At 41.6% G+C, this 20102-nt stretch overlaps 1 protein-coding gene across 3 annotated transcripts in view; it reads left to right on the top strand.

Annotated features, from left to right (window-relative positions):
- PLCB1 (phospholipase C beta 1) overlaps positions 1 to 20102 on the top strand; it is a 436237-nt gene that overhangs the window by 412219 nt on the left and 3916 nt on the right. The window lies entirely within an intron of this gene.

Here is a 20102-nt window from a genome sequence, read left to right as displayed (position 1 = left end):
TTTTCCAGGTGGCCTTACTTAAGTGAGTAATCCTCACTACCTGATCTTCCTGCTGTGATAATCTGTTGTAGGCACCAACCATGACAATGTCCATGTTATCTCCTAATTTTACCATTACCCAGAGACATTCAGCAGGTCTTTCTCTTACTACATGCTGGAGATGAGTATGGAGGTAAATACCATTGATAAGTATCTCACCAAGGACCCATTTCTTTACCTGTCTTCCCTAAACAGGTTATGTCTTTTGTATGAATATCACGTAATGTGATTTTTTTTCTAGAAAATCTGTCTAGATCATTATTTTGATTTATTTAAAATATTTCAGATCCCCCTTTTTTCCAAATTTTAGTGAGCTTATGCATCCACAAACACACAGACATGTTATAAGTGGACTGACTCAGTGTCCACCCTCTTTTCCCTCCCATCGCTATTTGATGAATGTTAGAAGGAACACATTTTTTTTATAAACATGCATATAATAGAGAACATCTTTGAATATGTTGCTTATCTTTTGTAACAGAGAGTCACATATCCAGTGCAGGATGCTTATATTAGGACTTTTCACAGTGGCTAGACTGAGTGTTAAAGGGGATATCTTTTTTCTTGCGTGGAAGTGTAAACCATTATTGTCTGATGGTGAGAAGAGCTGTATTATACACAGTAAGTTGACTGGCCACTGCTTTGCCTTTCTTAGTAAGTACAAGTGCAATTAAGTTTAGGGTACAAGAAACAGTAAGGTGGAACAGCTCTAACTCTGGTGGTCTGGTATGCAGAGAGGACTGAAAGACAGAGAGCTGGCTCAGTTTGACTTTGAAGAAGCCCCGCTGTCAGGCAGACTTTCAGATCATCTCCATCAGGCACGCTTGGCAGCACAGGCTATTTCAGCACAACTGCTGCTTGTTTCTAACTTCTGGACGGGATGGCTCTCCCAAGATCGCCAAATCAGCTGAATGCTGTCTTTGACTCGCCATTGATCCTGTGAGCATAGAGGATTCAAGAAAAGACCCTCACCTATCAATTAAATGGTTGTATTTTTTAAAATAATTCCACTTCCCAACATTGCTAGCACTGAGGACAGCCGCCGCAGTGAAGAGCTGCTGGCTGATGTGGCAGTCCCTGCTGTGTGCCTCTGGCAGTTGCCAGCATGAACCAGCTGTGATGGTACAAATGTCAATTGTAGCTTCCATATAGCAGTGAAGCAAAAAATGACCAGACAAGGGAGCCTCTGTTGTCCTAAGGTCTATTCTACAAAGACAACAAGTTTTAAAAGAGTGCTCTGAAGCCTTCTTTGAGAGCCTAGAGCCGTAATGGTGGGAGAGATAAGAACTAAAAATGGTGACTTCTTCTGATGTATAGGCCACGTTTCTCTGCAACCAGCCCCCACTCTATCTTCTGAATGGCAGGATCTTCACAATCTGATGTTCTTGGAGTTACATATGTTGCTCCCCTTCCTTTGCATTAATCATCGGTGTTCTTTTCATTTTTGTCTGAAAACAGTTTTACCATATGATCAGAAAATGAATGCACTGCAGACGCAACACTGCAAATTAAACAAGTGGGTAACAGCTTGTGGCTTCAGTAGTCTGTGTTAACATGTGACAAGCAGAGAATAGTAAACTGAGAAAGAATTCTCATGTGAATTCAGTGCCCCCATTATCTCTCCTTCTTTATCCGAAGGGCTGAAGAAGCCTTTTTTGTTAGCCAAGACTGCTTGGTGCTTCGGCTTAATTTTCATTGCAGAACTTTAAATACAGATCATGTCTACAGTGCTGCAATTAAAAGATAGCCTAAAGACTTATTATTTCAAACTAATTGATATGTAAGAAAGTTTAAATAACATAAGTGATCAGAATTTTTTAGGAATAACTTCTGTAACTAATTCAGAATAATCTTATTACTGTTATATAGAGTAGCAATTGACTTTATTCATTCACCACTACTAAATCTAATGCTTGTCAGTGTTTCTATAGTTCTACATACATTTCCCTGAAGTGGGTAAAAGATGGCATTTTGTGAGTCGTTGTTCTAGAAGTGTTTTCTGCAAGTTAATAATCTCAGTGATTTCTGATACTTTCCTACCATCATTTGGGATACTCTCAAAGTCCAAGATAAGTCTCTGATATCCTTAATAAAAACATATTTTAAATACAACTTTAAACCAAGCAGCCAATGTTTTTAAAGTATGTTGTTGCTTCCTGAAATAACTCGATCACTTATCACAAGAGGCCTGTATTTTTGTAGTGCTCATTAAACTTATCTTCAACTAGATTGTGATCAGAATTGGCATCATAGAATACACTGTAAAGTTGTAAGACCTCTCAAGAACTTTTTAATGCATTTGGAAGATGTCAAGTATTGTAGTAACAGTAAAACAATGATAGAGCATTACAAAAAGTGCTTCTTATGGAAAGAGGTTTGGTTCTACTTGCAATTTTTTTTTCTTAAATAACATTTTTTACACAACAAAACTCTTACAAGATAGAAGTTACCAATAGTGAGAAACGTAGCTGAAATAAGGTTAAAAACAAATTGGACTTCTAAGGACTATGTTATACATTCTGATAGCATGCATCTCAGTGGAAATAAAGCAAAGGACTTAGTGAAATTTCATGAGATCCACCTCAGTTCAGGCTTGACCCTCCGGTGAACTAAGCTTGTGTGAATTATGTTAACTTTGTGAGAGAAAGGCCAGGGACCAAATCCAGCACACATTAAAGTCTCTAGAAAAGCTTGCTTTTTCTGTTGTAGGCTTTAGATCTGGATGAGGCCCCAGGGTGGCTTCCACATATTGTGGCCTTCTGATATCCCTGGGGAAGGAAAGTACCAGTGGAAGTGATTCTTCTCAGTGCCGTTATCTGGCCCACCTTTCTGGGAGCTGCTCTTTTTTCTTAGGATCCTGCATGCTGTGCTTGACCGGCCTGCTGAATCTGAATCCTTCCGTATGGGATAGGACAGCATGGACAAAAGGCAATTTTGGTCCTTTGGATACCAGTAACTTCACTTGCTGCTCTAAAGGAAATTTGTGTCTAATTAAGCATGGACTCTGCCTCTTCAGTCCATCCTCTTGATACAGCTGGCTTTTGACCACCATGCCCACAAATTACTTACACATCAGGTTAAAGCAAAAGGCCTCTACAGGTTCAAAGGAACTGGACGATACAGGAATCATACCGTAGGGTCGCTACTCTGATCTCCTTTCTTGTTTTATGCCCTTTCCTTCTCCATGTTTAACAGCAAATTCATCTGCCTACACCTCCAAAATACTAATATGTGTAAAATTTTTACTTCTCCCACTATCTAAGAGTTGGAGATACAGCTGCAGGGTATAATTAGAGGCATTAGATCTGCTTTGAGAAAAAAAGAACAGTTTCTCAAATTCCAATCCTCTAGGGATTAGAGATACTGAACCTTTAAAAAGACAGACAAAATTCTAGGAATAACTAGAAGGGATAACGTATCACTGGCTCCATTTGGGTTAATCTAGTGGACATCTGATATAGTTAGATCTACTGTTCCTATTCTAATGTTTGTCTTTGCAAAGATACAAGTCACCACTCGCCTTCAAATAGCTGTATGTAATAAGTTGTTAGAAAACAGATATTCTACAGCCTCTGCAAGAATTATTCACAAACTAATGTGAATTATTTAGGGATCTTACTTGATTGTAAAGATTAAGTCTAGATATTCCTGCTTTCCTTCAGTCTAAATCATTGACCTATTAGAGTATTGCAGCCAGCCTCAGAGCAGCTACCTGTAGAGCTCTTATATACCTGGAGAAACTTCCTTTTGGATGGCCTTATCCCACATCGTCAGTTCTTGTCATTTCAGACATTACCACCCTAAAGGAGCTGTTGTAAGTTAGTAGTTTTACATATTCCTTAATTAGTCCCTAATAATTTATATGGTTCTGTTGGAAGATGCAGCATACACGTACTGTTTATATATGTTGGTTATAAAAAACAAGTGCTACCTGTAAGATTTTACACCCTAATGAAGGACAAGGCTGACATGCTCTGAAACACATGATTATTGTGGACACTGCCTGTGCCCAACTCGCAGTTATTCCTTTAAAAGTTTGGCTGTATATCGTTACTATTTTTTCATCTACCACCAGTGGTTACCTTGCCATGCTAAATTTATGCTTCTTCCTGCCAATTACGGAGCAGCCGTTATCACAGAGACATTCAAGTATACTGCGAAGCGCACTCTGCGTCTGCGGCAGTAATGTCCGCACCAGTGACCAGATACATCACTTTCAGAGCTGATACATGCACAGACCAACTCACTTCAAATCAGGGGAGTTGTGCTGGCTGTAAAACCAGCCCTGGCAGTGCTATACATTAATTATGAGATGATTTTGTTGAGGGATTCCAATTAGTAGCAATTAGTAGAATTTTGACCTAACAGAGTCTGGAGGAAGCAGACACAGTTCCTACAAAACTTTGAGCAGACATTGGCAGTGCATCCTAGCCAACATTTGATTATTTTTCCCTGAGCTGTTTTCCAAAGGAATTTCCTTTCTACCTCAGCTGAGACCTTTGGTAGCTGCTGTAACAGAAATAGTAAGTGCTACAGTTCATAGTTAACAAGTTCTAGAGGAGAGAAGGGAGGGTGTTAGCTCACTTTTTTCTTCCAAATCTGTCACTGAGCTGAGTAATTCCACTGAGATTAGTTTCAGGAAGAATAATTCCCTTTTTGAAACTAACACTAAACCTGTAGAATTTAGATTAATGTGGTGAATTACCATACTCCCTTAATGTTAAATGGCTTTTTTTTTTTCTGATTTGCTTTCATTAAGATCTTGTCAAGAGATATGTATTGTTAGGCTAGTTATAAAAATAAACATAAAATGCTAATTACCTTAATCCAGAATGGCATGGTTTACCTGACATTACTTGCCATCCCTTTTATCCATGTGCTGAGTATTTGTAGAATACTTAGGTATTTCTTTCATAAGAAAGACAGAAAAGACGGCATGCAGAGACAAATCAAGAACAATTCCATTGGCATCATTACAAACGAGATGCAAGTGACATCAGGTCGGATGCTAGAGACAATAGAAAAGTCCCATATTAACTTCAGGCACATATTACAGTGCCTTTCAAGTCCTTTTGAAAGGCTCATGACTTGTAAAAATAGGCAGTGGAATTTCAGCCATGAAAGGTCAGTCATGAAGGTTCCTAAGCATTTGGTAGACTAAACTTCTCCTCACATGAAACTTCACAGCAGTCTTTTAAAAATGGAGTGGGAAACAGTCATATTAGTAAATGCGGACTAAGGATTTAAGGAAGGCATCTTATGTGTTCCTTTAAACCTAAATCAGACAAACACATCTGATTCTCAGTAGAACTCAAGTTCCTGATAACTTGATGAAAATAAGTACATTCAAACACTATTTTCCCTCTAAGATTCCTGGTATACAGAAGTTCTCCAGATACAAGAATTCTCTAACTGGTAGTAAGTGGTAATATCCCTTCATTTCCTGTCTCTGCTGGCTTTGGAGAAGCTTCTAGGGAATTCATATATACTTTTTCCTGGCAAAAGGTCAGACCGCAAAACCAAATTGTACTAGTGGGAATACCATTAAGAGATCTGTTAAGGAGGACTTTAGTATGTCCAGCTGCACTGCAAGGTGAAAAGCATACCAAAGGGCAGACTGAAACATGCCAAGCACTATGATGTGCACAGTTTCGATCGTCATGGCTCAATGCTAGCCCAGGCTCTACATATTCCACCATACTTAGGAAGAAGAGACCTCTGGATATCTGCTGCCTGGTTGGGCTGTAATATGCTCAGGGTACTATTCCTTCACCCATGCTACGTGTTAAGAGGGCAAAGCACGGTCAGACGTTTCCCTTCTTCATGGAGCTCAGGTGCCCAGCAGAAACCCACATTAGGTTGCATGCAGAGAGACAGGAGGTGGGCAGGTTTGGACCCTCTCCGTGTGAATTTGTTGTCCCTGCCTGTCTTTTGAAACAGGCTTAGATTTTAAGTGGCAACCTGGTCCTGTTTCCTGGTCTTTTTCCTTTCATGCTTTGCAGCTTCCTTCAGCTGGTATGGCAAGACAGCTGAAAATCCTGAACCTCTGAAACAGGGCAGTAGGGGAATTGGGCTTACTTCATTTGCACCCTTTCTTTCTGATTCAGATTAGTTGCAGCTCTCTGCTTGTGAAGGAGTGTACACTTCACACTATTTTATGCCAGTGGTTCTTTCATTTGACCTAGTTAGTTTTTGCCTGTACTTGCATGGTTGCCAGTGCTGTCAGATCCAAAACCCTTTGAAGTCAGTCACTGTTTTCTTATTGACTTGAGTGAACTTTGGGTGAGCCCTTTAACAGGCATGAGTTCAAGCTACTCTGTGTAACAGTGGGACAGACTATTATTTATCTAGAGTTATAAAACTACCTTATATGTCAATTTTTGTGTTGTGGGATGCTTGCTAAAGACCATTAAAATAAAGTTTTCTGTAAGGTTCATTTAAACTTGAGGGGTAATTTGCAACAGTCAGTGTTAATATGACCTTTGAAAAAAATGTTTAAATAAAAAACAACTGAACTGAAACATTAATCCCTTGAACTTAATCATGAGGATGGCTTCATTAACCTCCCATTGCATAGTACTCCTAAATCCAGTAATAGCAGTACAGAGACAAGAAGAGGAGTTTTTTTCCTTTTAAGTTCACTGTAGTATTGGGAAGTAAAAACCTTCAGGCTATTTTTAATTAGGTAGAATCTCTGGGCAGTGTGGCTCTTACATTAAGCTATAAAGTTTTTAAGAATTGCAGTTAAAGTTCCATAGTGATTTTGCTTCCCAAGTCAAAAAATGCTTGCTGTGTAATGCAGCACGAAACAATGAGAATTGGTGGATATATGGATGAAATAATGGTGGAAGTAGTGAGATGTGAAGATAATAGTATTATATGAACATAGAACAGCCATGAACTGCATCAGACTTCATATTCTTAGTAGCACTGGCCCTGGCATCTTGGTTTTGCTGTTCTTTATGTAATAAATTTGAATGGACTCCCAGCCTCTTCTCACTGTTAAACTCGGTCTCAAAACTCTCTTGAGAACACTGTGTCATTAATGACACTGTCCTCTTGGAAGGGCAAAGGCGTAAATACTGAAAAAGGAGGGACAGTCGCTCTGTCTCCACTGTTACACTCCTGCTTAGGCATACAGCTAAGCCAGTGCTGGGCAGTTTCAAAAATTTCACCCTCAAGGAATACACATAAATGCAGGAATATGTGTTTATTTTGCCACTTCATTTTTAACTAGTGTATACTGACCAAAAAAACCAAGGGAATTACAGTTATTCGTCCTGAATGGACTGAAAACACTGTCAACAGTTCAAGAGAGGGCAAAACCTAAGGGAAATAGAGATTATTCCTGCCAAAACCAATTTTTTGTCAAATAAACTGTGAAAAATAAGTAAAAATAAGACGTCACCTAGCTCCATCCGTAAACCAGCATAGCAAAAGCCAGTATACAACTCAGCGGCAGGGTCAGAATGTGCTTGTGGTCTTCTCTTGTGTTGCCTTCCCAGGGTGGTTTCCATCCAAGTCTGCTCTTCATGAAACACTCCAACAGCTGAGCTAAAGGTTTCTTGGTTAGCTTGCTTTCTGAGCACTTAGGAAGGTTCATGTTTGCTCACGAAGATATTGCTTTAATAAATGTGAATGTTTGTAATTTAATGTAATTACTTGGTCAGCACCTGCCTCAACCTCGGGGTATCTGAGAGTAGTTTTAAACTCTCTATTGTTTTAGTACAGTAGCTTAAAATTTCAAAGATTTAAGAGCATGTAAATGGCTTGGGTTTCTACATCTTATTTTTCAAAATCAACTAATCCTAATTTATTTTAAAAAATATCTTCCAAAGAGATTAAGACGTAGATTCCTACAGAAGAATATGCTAACATTCATTCATTTGGCCAATTAATCTCCACTTGTCTTCTGGAAAAAATAATGTGGACTTCTGTAGTGATGAAGTAAGGTACAGGGAATTTTCTTTAAAAAGAGTGTACCAAATATGTCATATGAAGCTTTTCCTTTTATTGTTATGTTTAGAGGTAGGGGTGTGTGATAAAGAACAGGCTACTTCACTGAAAAAAAATTGCACTTTACTTCATCAAAGAAAGTTGTAGTTTTTAATGCTATAGTTATGCCTTGTCTTTATGCCACCTCAGTTCTCCCTGTTGCCAAATCCTAAAGAAACCAAAGAGCATTGCTGGAATTGTATCATTGCTATCAATGCTAGAAGTATTTGCCAGTGTTTGCCTAATGTAGCTATCATATGCACATTCGACTGCATTCATTAGTCTGTGTGTCTCAGATACTTCAGCTTTACATTCTGAATAGATTTTTTCATTAGGTTGTTATGTGAGAAAATAATGGGTTGGTCACTAAATTGTCTCATGCAAGTAAATTGGTTGGTGAGAATCAATGCACATGTCTGCTAATAGTAAAGATGAAGCCAGATGCATGTTGTCAGTGAGATAGTAAATATTTTGGAATAGCCTTCCTTGTTAGGGGGGATTACAGAACAGTAGCTACTTGAAAAGATTTTCAAAGAAACAGTTTATGCCTTTGATCTTTATTCAGTGTGAGTGGTTGCTTTCTAGTCTAAAAGCATTCATTTTTAACAGCATATTAACAGAAGGAGTGCTCAGTAATTTTCCAAGCAGACTTTTCAGCGAAGTTTGATGCTGTAGAGTCTTTATGATGTGGAGAGGTCTAGTGAGTGCAGGATAAACTTCAAAGTGCTGTATAAGGCTTTATCAGTGTGATTATTTTTGAACTAATGATGGCTTACTTTTAAAACTCTGCACAGTACCCTGACAATAATCAGTAGCATGGAAATTACATTGAGCGTGTACCTTAAGAAGCTTTCTCTTCAAGAAGCGGTAGTTGCAAGACACACAAACCTCAGTGCATGTTAAGGAGCTCTTATTGCTCTGAACAGGCTTGAGAGTTTGGGCTGAGTAGCAAAGGTAGAGCAGGGTATCGCAGTGACAGGAGGTGCCCGCCTCAGCCATGGGATGGATGAGTCTGTGCCACTTCCATTGAGTAGCAGTGGTGCCGCTAGAGACAGGCAGAGAAGTAGATCATTTGTTTCCTTTTCATTTTATTGCAATATGTCTGAGAAGAAATCTCTGTGATTAGAGGGAATTTGCTGTGATACTGAAGGGACCTACTAGAGATGTCCTGCCAAGCATCAGACGCAGGCAACACTATAGTTATCTGTTAGCAAGGTGAATATGCAAGACCGAAAAAAACTCTGTTAAACGACATTCAGAATTCAGTTTAGGCAAAGAATCCAAAAGCTGCAGTGCTGGTTTCACCACAGCTTTTTCAGATGTCTACTTTGTCAGCTCCTGAGGCCTCACACTTTGCGCCTTAAGCACCTGAAGCTTTCATGTCTTGTCTCACTCCTCTTTCAAAAACAACCACAACCACTGATGCTGCAGGACCGCAGCACTTTTTGGCAAAACACATTATATAACTGGCCATGCGGATTCCACAGCACCTTTGGGACATCCTGCTCGGCCGCAGCGGCACTGCGTAGCTTTGAGATTCTTGTTTTCTGTGGTACACACGGGATTTGAAATATTTCTGGAATCTATTGTTTCTGTTGTAACCCCTAGATGTCATTTAAAAAGAGTTTCTGAGGGACTGTTATGGCCCCTTGAGCTGAGAGTTACAATAATCCTGCTCTTCCAAGGCCTCTGCTTGGAAGTTGGACAGTCAGCTGCCTGTTTACAGGGTGCCTTGGAGGCATCATGGGAATGAAAAAATCACCATCATTAGAAGATAATGATACACTGAGTTTTTTCTTCTTTGTTTTGAAGACAGTATCCAAAATACGGACAGCACTTTATAAAAGGGATGATTAAGAACCTCTGTTTGAGCTGTGTCACTAGAGTTATTTATCCTGGATCCACCCCAGTAAACCAAGAGCAGTATCTGACAATAGCCATGACTTCAGTGGAGTTTCTCTGGATTTACTGCACCGAAACAGCAGACTGTCTTTCATTTGCAGTGAAGTTAACTTAGTTACTCCATTGATAATGAAAAAGAACAGAATCTGGCCCTAAAATGTCTTGCATATTCATGGAGCAAGGATTTTTTTCCCATTCATACCAGCTCAAATTATCTTTATTCATATGCATCATGAGATACATAGGTCACATATTTATAGAGCCATCAAAAAAACCACTGACAGCTTAAGAAAGCACTTTATCCACAAAAGGAAACAATTACACAAAATAGTCATCAAAAAAAGAATGATTCCAAATATACAGCTTACAAGGCACAGAGCAGGGCTTTGCATGAGCATAAACTATACTGCCGAAAAAATAGGAAACAAAGTTATTGTGAAGAAAATCCCCCCACAGAATTCAGTAAAAGTGATTTCCTTAAAGTGATCTGAAATTACTAACGCTAATACAACTATCAGCAGCAAAAGATCACCTGTTTAAGCTCTTGCTGCAAGTAGCCTCTCCAGCTCAGAAGTTTTCAGCAGAGGGAGAGTACAGGCATGTGTGTATATAAAACACGCATAACCTGGGCACCTGCTGAAAGGCACCTTATCATTCAAACATTTATTTTTAATTAGCTCTTGGAATAGGTTTCTGTTTACTAAACACAAAGAAGATAAGAGTTTCTTTATGAGAGTGTCGGAATCTGTGAGCCCAGGTCCTGGTTTTCTTCACAGTCCCATTGGTTTAATTGAGGCTGCGGTTACTAAAGGGGGAGACACAGATTGATGACGGCCCTGAGGTTACAGCCTTATGCCTTGAGACAGCAGATATTAAAGGACTCATTTGTATGGGGACTAGCTGTACATCAGGGAAGGCATAGCGAATCACCTTTACTTTAACAGGAAGAGACACAAAGTTGAAACATGAAAGATAGCAGTGAGAGGAAGACGAAGGAGTAGTATGTGTAAGGAAAGATAACAGTGTACAATTTTTAGATTCCTTGGCTTGAAATGTTTTGTTATAAAGGTGTTACAGTGATTTTTTCAGGCGCATCTTGGGGTGATTTAGGAAGTAGAGTTTGTTCTTGCCATTTTGGTCTTTGCAGAGGCAAATGGAAAACCAAGTATCTGGACTGTGAAACCTGTTGGTAGGGAATGCAGGGAAATGGCAGGGGGATGACAGGCATGGGTCCATCCAAAATGCAGCTCCTCGCTTAGCAAGAGCCCCGGACTTCCAGGAGTAGTGTGGAGGGCAGGAATACTGGTGAGGTGTGTAAGGCCTTGTGGGAGCTTCTCCTGGGAGAAAAGGGGGTTTGGAGCTGGGAGCTCAGGAAGTGCTGAAGTTGGTGTTGCTCGTGTTTCTTATGGTCTGAAAAGCGGGGTGATGGTATCTGGAGTCCATGAGACTAATTCAGTAGAAGTAGAAGTAGAAGAAGAAGAAGTAGTAGAAAGGGGCCTAGCAGGCCCTATTTGTTTCCATGGTGCATCTAAGCAAAGGCATTTCAGGAGAGCTGTGGCCTTGACAGTGTCTCACTTAGGAGACATCTGGAGCTGCTGTTGGAAGACCGTGTTTTTGGAGGTTATTGTCCCACATGGCAAAATCCCACTGTGACAGTGGGAGGACAGGATTTGACAGGCAGTTCTCCCTTCCTGCTGTTCTTGCTGTTGATGATGATGAATGCTTTTGGACTCTTTGTTTACTGTGGGTTAACCATTATTTTTAAAGGTAGTGATGGGCATCCACTGAGACTGAGATGTCCTTGTCTGAGGATAGTAATCATTATAGGAAGCTTTCTAGTCAGTGTAAAGCCATTCCTGCACCATCTGTCACTTAGCTAGTATAATGCATGTTCCCTGTACCTTCTTTGTTACGAGTGCCCTTAGGTCTTCTTTAATGATCCCACACTCCAGCATCTTTTGAGATAAAACCTCAGCTGCCTGAACAGTTTCTTTTCATGCTTAGCTATATTGTCCTTGAGTAGCTATGTTAAGCCCAAACATTAACACGATGGCATGCTCCATAATGCACTAGCTTGCAGTCATTGAGAGAAAAAGAAAAAACCCTTTCCTTCACTTCTTCAGTTCACTCTAATGAGCCCTGCACACTTAGGGATGTTAACTCTCCTTTCCCAGTGTGCTTTCACACGCCTTTCAGTCCTTGTTTTCCCCCTCAGCCCTGGATACACGGCTTCCAAAGAAGCCACATTTCCCAGCTGCTCTCTTGGGGTCCCTCTCCTGAGTTGCACGCTGCGGAGGGTGGGTGGGTGGCATTCGGAGGGGCCTGCAGAGGTTGTCCTCAGGGCTGCTCCAGCCCACCGACCTCACCTCCGGCCACCCACCGTCTGCCCGCAGCCTCCCGTCGTGCTCTGTGTGCTGCCGGGGGACACAGCAGTCCTTCCTCCTCTGCCTTCCCAGCAGAAATCTGCTTAGTGGAGGGAATAACATAGTCCTTAATAAGAAACTCCTCCTGTTTCCAATAAAGGAAAATTGCTGCCTATAAATCACTTGATCCCTGAGCTCTGGTCCTCAATTTCACTCTCCCTGTTATTGAGCCTCCATCTGCTTTTAACAATTCTTGCTACTCATATATCTTTTAATGCTGCATCCCTCCAGAACGACTATCTAATTAAGTAAGCCCTGAAAATGAAAAGCAGCAGAACAGCAGCTTGCTTGCTCTCTGTACCCTTAATCTGGGAGTCCTGTATGTGCTATTTTGGAAGCTAAATTGAGGTCGCTGACATTATGCATATTTGTTGTCTGATGCAGTCATAAAAGCCCCAAATCCTCTATTCAAAATTATCTTTAGGCACATGGGTCAAATATTTACAGGAAGAAAAATAAGTATGTGGAGCTTTAGCAGATTTAGATAAACGGGGGAGGAGTGAGAAAGGGGCAATAATCTCAGACCAGTATTTCTGCTGCAGTATCCTTTCGCTGCTCAGTGAAACATCTGTGTCAATGGTGTTAAGAAAATAAACAGTTAGTTCCAATTATATGTGAAAAAGAAAATGGGAACTTTACTAAACAGAAACAGTTACGTTTTTAAATCCTGTTGAGGTTGCAGTCCCCTTTTGTTATAAATCATGTAGTGACCAGTGATTACCTCTTGTCAAAAAAATCCTGTTCAAATTATGTCAAATAAATTAATACCGTAGAGTTTTATCATCAATAAAACATAAAGAACAGGTAGTAGTTATATGTAATTAAATATTATGCTGCCTGCTGCTAGTGCCACAGTAATTATGGATAGAAATTTGTATCAAATGACAACAGGTGAATAGATGCCATAGATATCCATGTACTAAAAAATGTCATTTTTTTGACATATAATAAAAATGTCATTATTTTGATGTTTTGCTCTCTCCTATCGCAAGGTAAATTAACACAAGTTACAAACATTTCACATTTGGATTCAGAACTCAAAAATTGTGAAAAGCTCTTCACAAACTTGAGAATAAAGGCTTTCCTATTGGAAATGTCAGAAACTGTTGAAGATACCAAGCTGTGCAGTCCTTAGAGTGTATTTTTACTGGGATTGTTGAGACAGAACATTTTGATTGTTTCTCAGTAAGAGCAAGAAAGGTTGTAATATGGGAAACAAAATATTTATGAATAATGCAACGTAAGATGAATTTAAAAGATGGAAAAAGGAAACACAAAACTCAAAAAATTGGCCTTATAGAAAAATTGTAAGCAGAATGGAAACTCTGACATTAAAAAAAGTTTATCGTGAGTCATTCTGAATATTTTTCGTTGGAAAAACTTCATCAAAATGAATGTGGCCATAATAAAAGGTTTTGATTCAAAAAAATTAGATTTTTGGAGAAATTTTTCTATCAAAATATTTGACCAAATATTTCACCAAAATATTGAGTTGTATTTTATACATAAATTTTTCAAAACATTTTTGCCTGAAGATGAATTCTTTAGATGCTTTTTCAGTTATTTTGAGTTGAAAATATATTTATATTTTAAAAAAGAAGCGTGAGGTGGAATGAATCCCAGTCCCTGTGTGGAAGCAGGCTGCCCTTGGCTGTGCAGACCAGGCCTTCAGCATCATTAGCTGGATGGGGAAGGAAGAAAGGAGAAAGTAGTTTGAAAACTCATTACCAACTTCCTAAATGCCACCGCTAAGGTACAGCAGAAGGAAGCATCAGCGTTCACATTAACAGCCTCAAAGGCGTTGCTGTGTCACCAGTGCCTTGGACGTGGTTTCTCTCCACCGCTTCCCTTTCCCTCAGGCTGGGAGGTGAAGGGGAGGAGGTTGGCGTGGAAGCTGTGCATATCTACCTGCTGCGTGTCCGCCTGTTGTCTCCAGGGAGCTGCTGAAGCTGACTGTGTGGTAGAGGCAATAGACTTCCACCACACCGTGGCAACAGCATTAGCCCACTGATGCCTCCATAAATTTGCTGTGTGTGTAATGTTTGTATAGGTGATCCAATAACAGCAGGATTGGGAACTCCTTTGGTCTCTGTGACCACGGGCTTACTCATTAGACAGTTTGGGTCACATTTTAGACTACTAGTTGTTTTAATGCACACAGTAAGCTTTTTTTTTTTTTTTTTTTTCTTTTTTTTAAACCAGAACACTCTGTGTGAACTTCAGTCTTCCTGGTAACTTGTGCTGGCAGCACGTTGAGTTTTTCATGTGATTGTTTTATTTTTGCTCTTGGTAGAAACAGAAGTTCATTAGATCACATTGCAAGTATGCAAAAGTCTACAGGGGGTTGATCAGAATAGTCTGAAACCGCAATTTCTGCTTCTGTGATTCCATATTGATCACAGTTACTATTTTTACTGCTGTGTTCCCTATTTTAATGCTATGCTGTGTTATTTTGGTAGGTTCAATAATGACAGCTAGGTATAAGTGATATAAATAGTTTTAATAATACCATGTTTCCTTTCCCTTCATGCATTTTCCTTGCTTTAAGCTGAATGACCCCATTCATTTTCATCTCCCACTTTCTAAGGAAGTGTTGCTCAGGCCTTTCTTCAAATGATGACCCTTTTTGGAAAGTGGTTGTAACCAAAGATGCTGACAATCCCTTTGAATTAAAAGGGAATGTGGGTGAATCAGCAGGGCATTTGGCTAGCCACCAGGGCCTCTGGTCATGTCTTAGCTGCTAGCTGAAGTACAGGCTTAGTCATGTAAAGTCCTGTGCATTTTCCCTCTGTACTGTAGTTGCTGGAGTGGTTGTAGATCAGGTCCAAAGGATAGAGTCTTGTCAGACAGGGGCACAAGAGAGCGCTCCAGCCCAAGCCCTTGCTCTGCCACGCTGGCTGGCTGAAGTCGGAGGGAGCCCTCAGTGACAACAACCACACAGAAACAGGGCAGCGCCAACAACGGCAGGACAGTCACCATCAAAGCATCAACATATCTTCTATTATCCTGAGCAATGGGTAACATAATCACAGCACACAGGATACATGAAGGGCGCCTTGGTCCCTCACTGGTCCACAGGCTGTTCCAGGCCTGTGCTGGTGCACATATAGAATGATATACCATCATAAAAACTGGAGGAGAGCCCCTTTCAAACCAGCCGTCATTTAGCATGGTACCCTCTGGCCTTTGATACCGATACGAGCTTAATCTCTCTGCTTCCATCTGTAATGTGGCAATAATAAATACCCATTCTGTAAAGCTGATATGATGTTCAGCTGATGTTTTTGAACTACCACTGCTGGGTAAGAAATAAAAGGTAGATAGATGCAAATATACATTCAAGAGTAAAAGTTTATGGCCACTGCTTTTAAGAGTGACTAATGCAATTTATCTGATGTCCCTAAGGGACCCCATTGCAAACATGTAATGATGGCTCCAAGTTTTGAAGTGTTAACTTATTGCTTGTAAGTAAAATATATGGGGATGTGATTTACCTGAACAAGAAATAGTATTTCCAGCCATTCTAGGATACTAAAGGAGAATGGTTTGAGAGTATCTGTATGGAAATGACATTAATCAGTATTTTTATTGGGGATTAAAGAGATGATAAGAGGCAGATAATGAGATGGCAGAAGGAAGAAGGTTGTTGTGTGTTAATGGGAACAAGGTCCAGATAATGATCTGCCCTTCTAATTATCCTTGTCATTTTCCCCTCCTTGTCTATCTCCAAACACTTAAAAGCAAGTGTCGGTCACTTTGTGTGGCAGCTACAGTGAATACTAACAGAGAAATCTGGGTAGGTGGATTTTTGATGGGAGTCAGCCCAAGTGTGTAGCAAACTGAATGGTAAGGCCGTGAGATGCCGGTGGTGCAGAGGGATTTACGCACATAGCACACAAACAAACATGCTTTGCTGCCTGCTCTGTTGGTGCATTATGAGTGCGAGAGCTACCAAAAATACACCTCAGCCCCGCTGGAGGGCCAGCTTTTGGCACGTCCAGGGGTCACTTTGTTGTGTGCAGGTTGGATTCTGCGAATTCTGTTTTAAGGTCAGGGCTTTGCAGTATATTGTTGATTCTAACACATACTTTCTTTTTTCAGTTTGGGTCAGGCATACGCTGTGAAACATGAACCTGCCTTGCCTTCTCTAGGGAGCAAGCGGCTCTGTCGTTCCCTGTCATTTCCTCCTGCGTGGGAGAGGTGACAGGAGGATGCTGCTTTCCAACCGCTGAGCCAGCAACGCTTGGGTTTTTCCATTAAGGAGTAACGTTGCCATCAGCTCTTACATACTAGGGCAGGTGGTCAGGGGCTTCAGTAGAAAATCGTAAACTGGATCTTGTTTCTTTAACTTTGGCCTACAGCTGTTAGTGTCGTGCTGGGAGCGGTGGTTTCACAAGAAGTGTGGCCAAAGCCTGAGGCCGACTTGGGTCTGCAGGTCCCCAGCTCGCTGGGGAGGGTTTGCATGCCTCGGATGGCCGTGTCGTGTCCAAGCTCACTCCTGCTCCGCCTCATTTCTGCTGGGGTCCTGTGTGGTCGCTTTGGACTCTGTATGTGCTTGTCTGAAGCTGAGCGGGGGGAAGGACTGACAGTGCCTTTGAAATCAAAAAGGAAACTAATTCTTACACACTCTTGCAGTTTTCATCAAGCCTCCTTGGCTAGTGTGTGCTCCTGCTCGCCTAACTTCAGCCTTCTCCTGATTAGTGGTCTCACCTATACAGGCTGTCTCGAGAGACACTGAAGAGACAGAGGTAGCTCCAGAGTCGTGTAAGCTCTGTTAAACACTCGACTTCAGGGGGATTATCCGCTGCAGGTGCTGTCAGAGGTGAATACTAGACACGATTGCTATCTAACAACATACATAGGGTTGCACTAGGTTCAAATAAGGTTCAGTTTCTGATGTATTTCAAACATTTCCAGTTCCCTTAAACCTAATGGAGCAAATCTGGGTTCAAAGGGAAGCTGAGAGCCAGGAGATCTTCTCTGGCTTTTGAATTTACATACCTCTTCCTGAGGTGCCCAGAATTTACAAATTCACTACTTCTGTATATGACAAAGAGGTGCAGAAATGCAGCAGCCATTTGCCCCCGCCTCACCTCGTGACCATCCTGTATAAAGACATTCATGCCCTTATATAAAGCTTTGTCTTCCAGTGCCCCAGAGCCATCCCCATGACTCCTAGACTTCAAAAAGACTATGCCGAGCTGCCTGCGCTTGCGGGAGCTTGGGCTGAATAACTCCTTTGTGGGCTGTGCCTGGGCACTGCTGCCGAGCGGCGCTGGCAGCCCCATGCCCTGCTGCAAGAGAAGCGTGGTGGAGCCCCGTGCCGGTAGCACACAGCGTGCTCGGAGCCCTTCCAGCCGGCCCCGCACACTCCGCCTCGTCCGTCGCTGCAAAAGCCCGGGAACTGCCCTTTCCTGCAGCTGCGTGCCCAGGCAGTGGGGTCAGCGCTTAGCTCAGACACGTGTCTGATCTGAACAGAGCATTTCGCTGCTTTGGATGAACGCAAGGATATTTTTTTGTCTCACATTTGGCATAAATCTCCTTCTAACTGTGATGGCATCTTTGGATAATCGCCACAAATAAACAGAGACTCCTCTCTGCCCCCCCCCCCCCACTTTTGTCTTGAGGCAACATGGGTGTTCATTCGGCAGCGTTGACTAACTGTGCTCGTTAGTACAAACGACCAGGTTTAACTGTGACCCCCTGGAAAGAGCGGATGGAGCTTCCTCACAGGGAAGAGGGAGGCTTCATAAGACGCCAGGAGGCAAGGTGGACTGGGAAACGAGACAGCTCTGCAGTTTTGTCATGTGGTTATTGGTTGCCAAAACTGGCCACATAATCCAGACAAGGCTGGAGAACAGGCTGGATGGAGGCTCACTAAGGCCGAGCAACAAGCAGTGCTTGTAGGTGGAGCAAAGGAATTACAACCCTGACTGCGAACAAGTTCCCAGGCAAGACATAGTTTGCTTACTGAAGTAGTATCTTTTATTAGAACAACTAATAGAGTTTGAGAAATAAGACACGGTTTTGGGCTTGCAAGCTCTTCTTGGGTCTGAACAGACGAATGCTGATAATACAGTGATTTCTTTAGATTTTGGTCTGCTCCTGGATATTTAGTAACGAACGGTAACCAAAAGCATGATTTCACCATGATGACACAGTGAAATTTGACTGGCCTTTTGTCTAGAACGGCATCTTCGCTATGTACGTTGCAGGCTGGATCTGCAAAGTGACCGATGTGAATGCCATGCTTGCTGTCACTCTGAAAGACACCAGTGCAGCCGGTAGCCTCTTGGTGGCTGAGAAGCTTATTAGGCATTAGGCATCCCTCAGTGGTGCTCTGCGATAGGAACCAGTTACTAGTAAATCTCCATGTGGCACCCAAAGTGCCAGTGTTGTCCCCTGCTGCAGTTGCTGGTGTTTGTTTTTGGCAGCGCAGCTACCAGGCGTTGCAGAGCGTCCCAGCAGCTCCGGGGGCTTTGGGCTGCAGGGGCCCAGGCGATGGGATAGGCAAAGAGTGATGATCAGCATCAGCGTCTTTTGTGGGTTTTTCCTGCCAACCATGCTCCGGCACTGTTTCTCTCTCTCTCTGATACTACACATCCTGTTGGAGATGTTATCAAAATGAAGAAGAAAAGAGGATACCTTCAAGAACTTGTATCTAGACATAAAGTCAGAAAACAGGAGAGTTCAGAAAAAAGAGTGAGTACAACATGGAAGAAGGGTAGTTAAGGTAGTGACTGTCTAACAATTTATATAAATGTGTATTTTAGAGCCAAGGTATATATTATACAATCATTTATGCCTTAGACTCATTGTGTTTGTCAGCACTGCAGCATGGAGGTGGGCAGTAGAGGCTGAAACAGAGGGAAGATTGCCAGAGTCAAGACTGGAGATGAGCTTTTGCAGAAGAAACAAAAGGAAAAGGCCAAATCTTAGATCTTGAGGAGGAAAAGCTGCAAAATTTGTCTAATTAGGGAATGTAGAACTAGACCAGGTGAGCTAAGGACATTGATTTGCACATCAGGAGAAGAGGAGAAGTCAGAGATGCAGGATGAAAACCAGGACAGCAGTGTGGGGAACAGGGTTGGAAGGGCTCAGGAGGGAGGCGTAGTGGTGAAGTCACATGCCGTGGACAAGTCACAGATGAGAAGAGTAGTACAGGTCCTGAAGTTTGAGTGGAGATTTATATTACCTGATGAGAGTTGTTGCAGTGGGATGAAGGAGATGTGAAACTAGATTGGGTGGACTCAAGCACAGAGCTGAAGAATCAGAATTCATAGTGTCTTTACACATCCCTGAAAAAATACAATCTAGTTCAAAATATAATTACCTATTAAAGTATTGCAAAACTGCTGCAGCTACAGTTAGCAGAATCTGACTCCCTCTTTTTAAGAAGATGGATGGATGGGTGGGTGCGTGGGTTGGCGGATGGAGAGCTGGCAGGGTTTGGCTTTGGAACTCACCCCCTTTCTTCCTGCCATGATCAGATTTGGTCATGATGAAAAAATTGGCTTTGTCTTCGGTTGAAGCCTTCATACACGTTAATGTTTTTAAATAATGGATCATGCGGTCCTAATATGGGCACTAAAAACAAAGGCTATACAAATAAATACTGGGAAAGGCCCACAACTTCCTGAAGACTGATAGCCAGATTTCTTTGTGCATGCCTTTTCATCCTGTTAGTGATGTGACACTTTTTCCCCAGTACTGTCCAAGACACATACTGCATTAATCAGATAA

This window comes from Dromaius novaehollandiae, chromosome 3, assembly GCF_036370855.1.
Source record: "Dromaius novaehollandiae isolate bDroNov1 chromosome 3, bDroNov1.hap1, whole genome shotgun sequence".
NCBI lineage: Eukaryota > Metazoa > Chordata > Aves > Casuariiformes > Dromaiidae > Dromaius > Dromaius novaehollandiae.
Note: the sequence above shows the minus strand (reverse complement) of the source record. Positions and strands in the feature narration are given on the sequence as shown.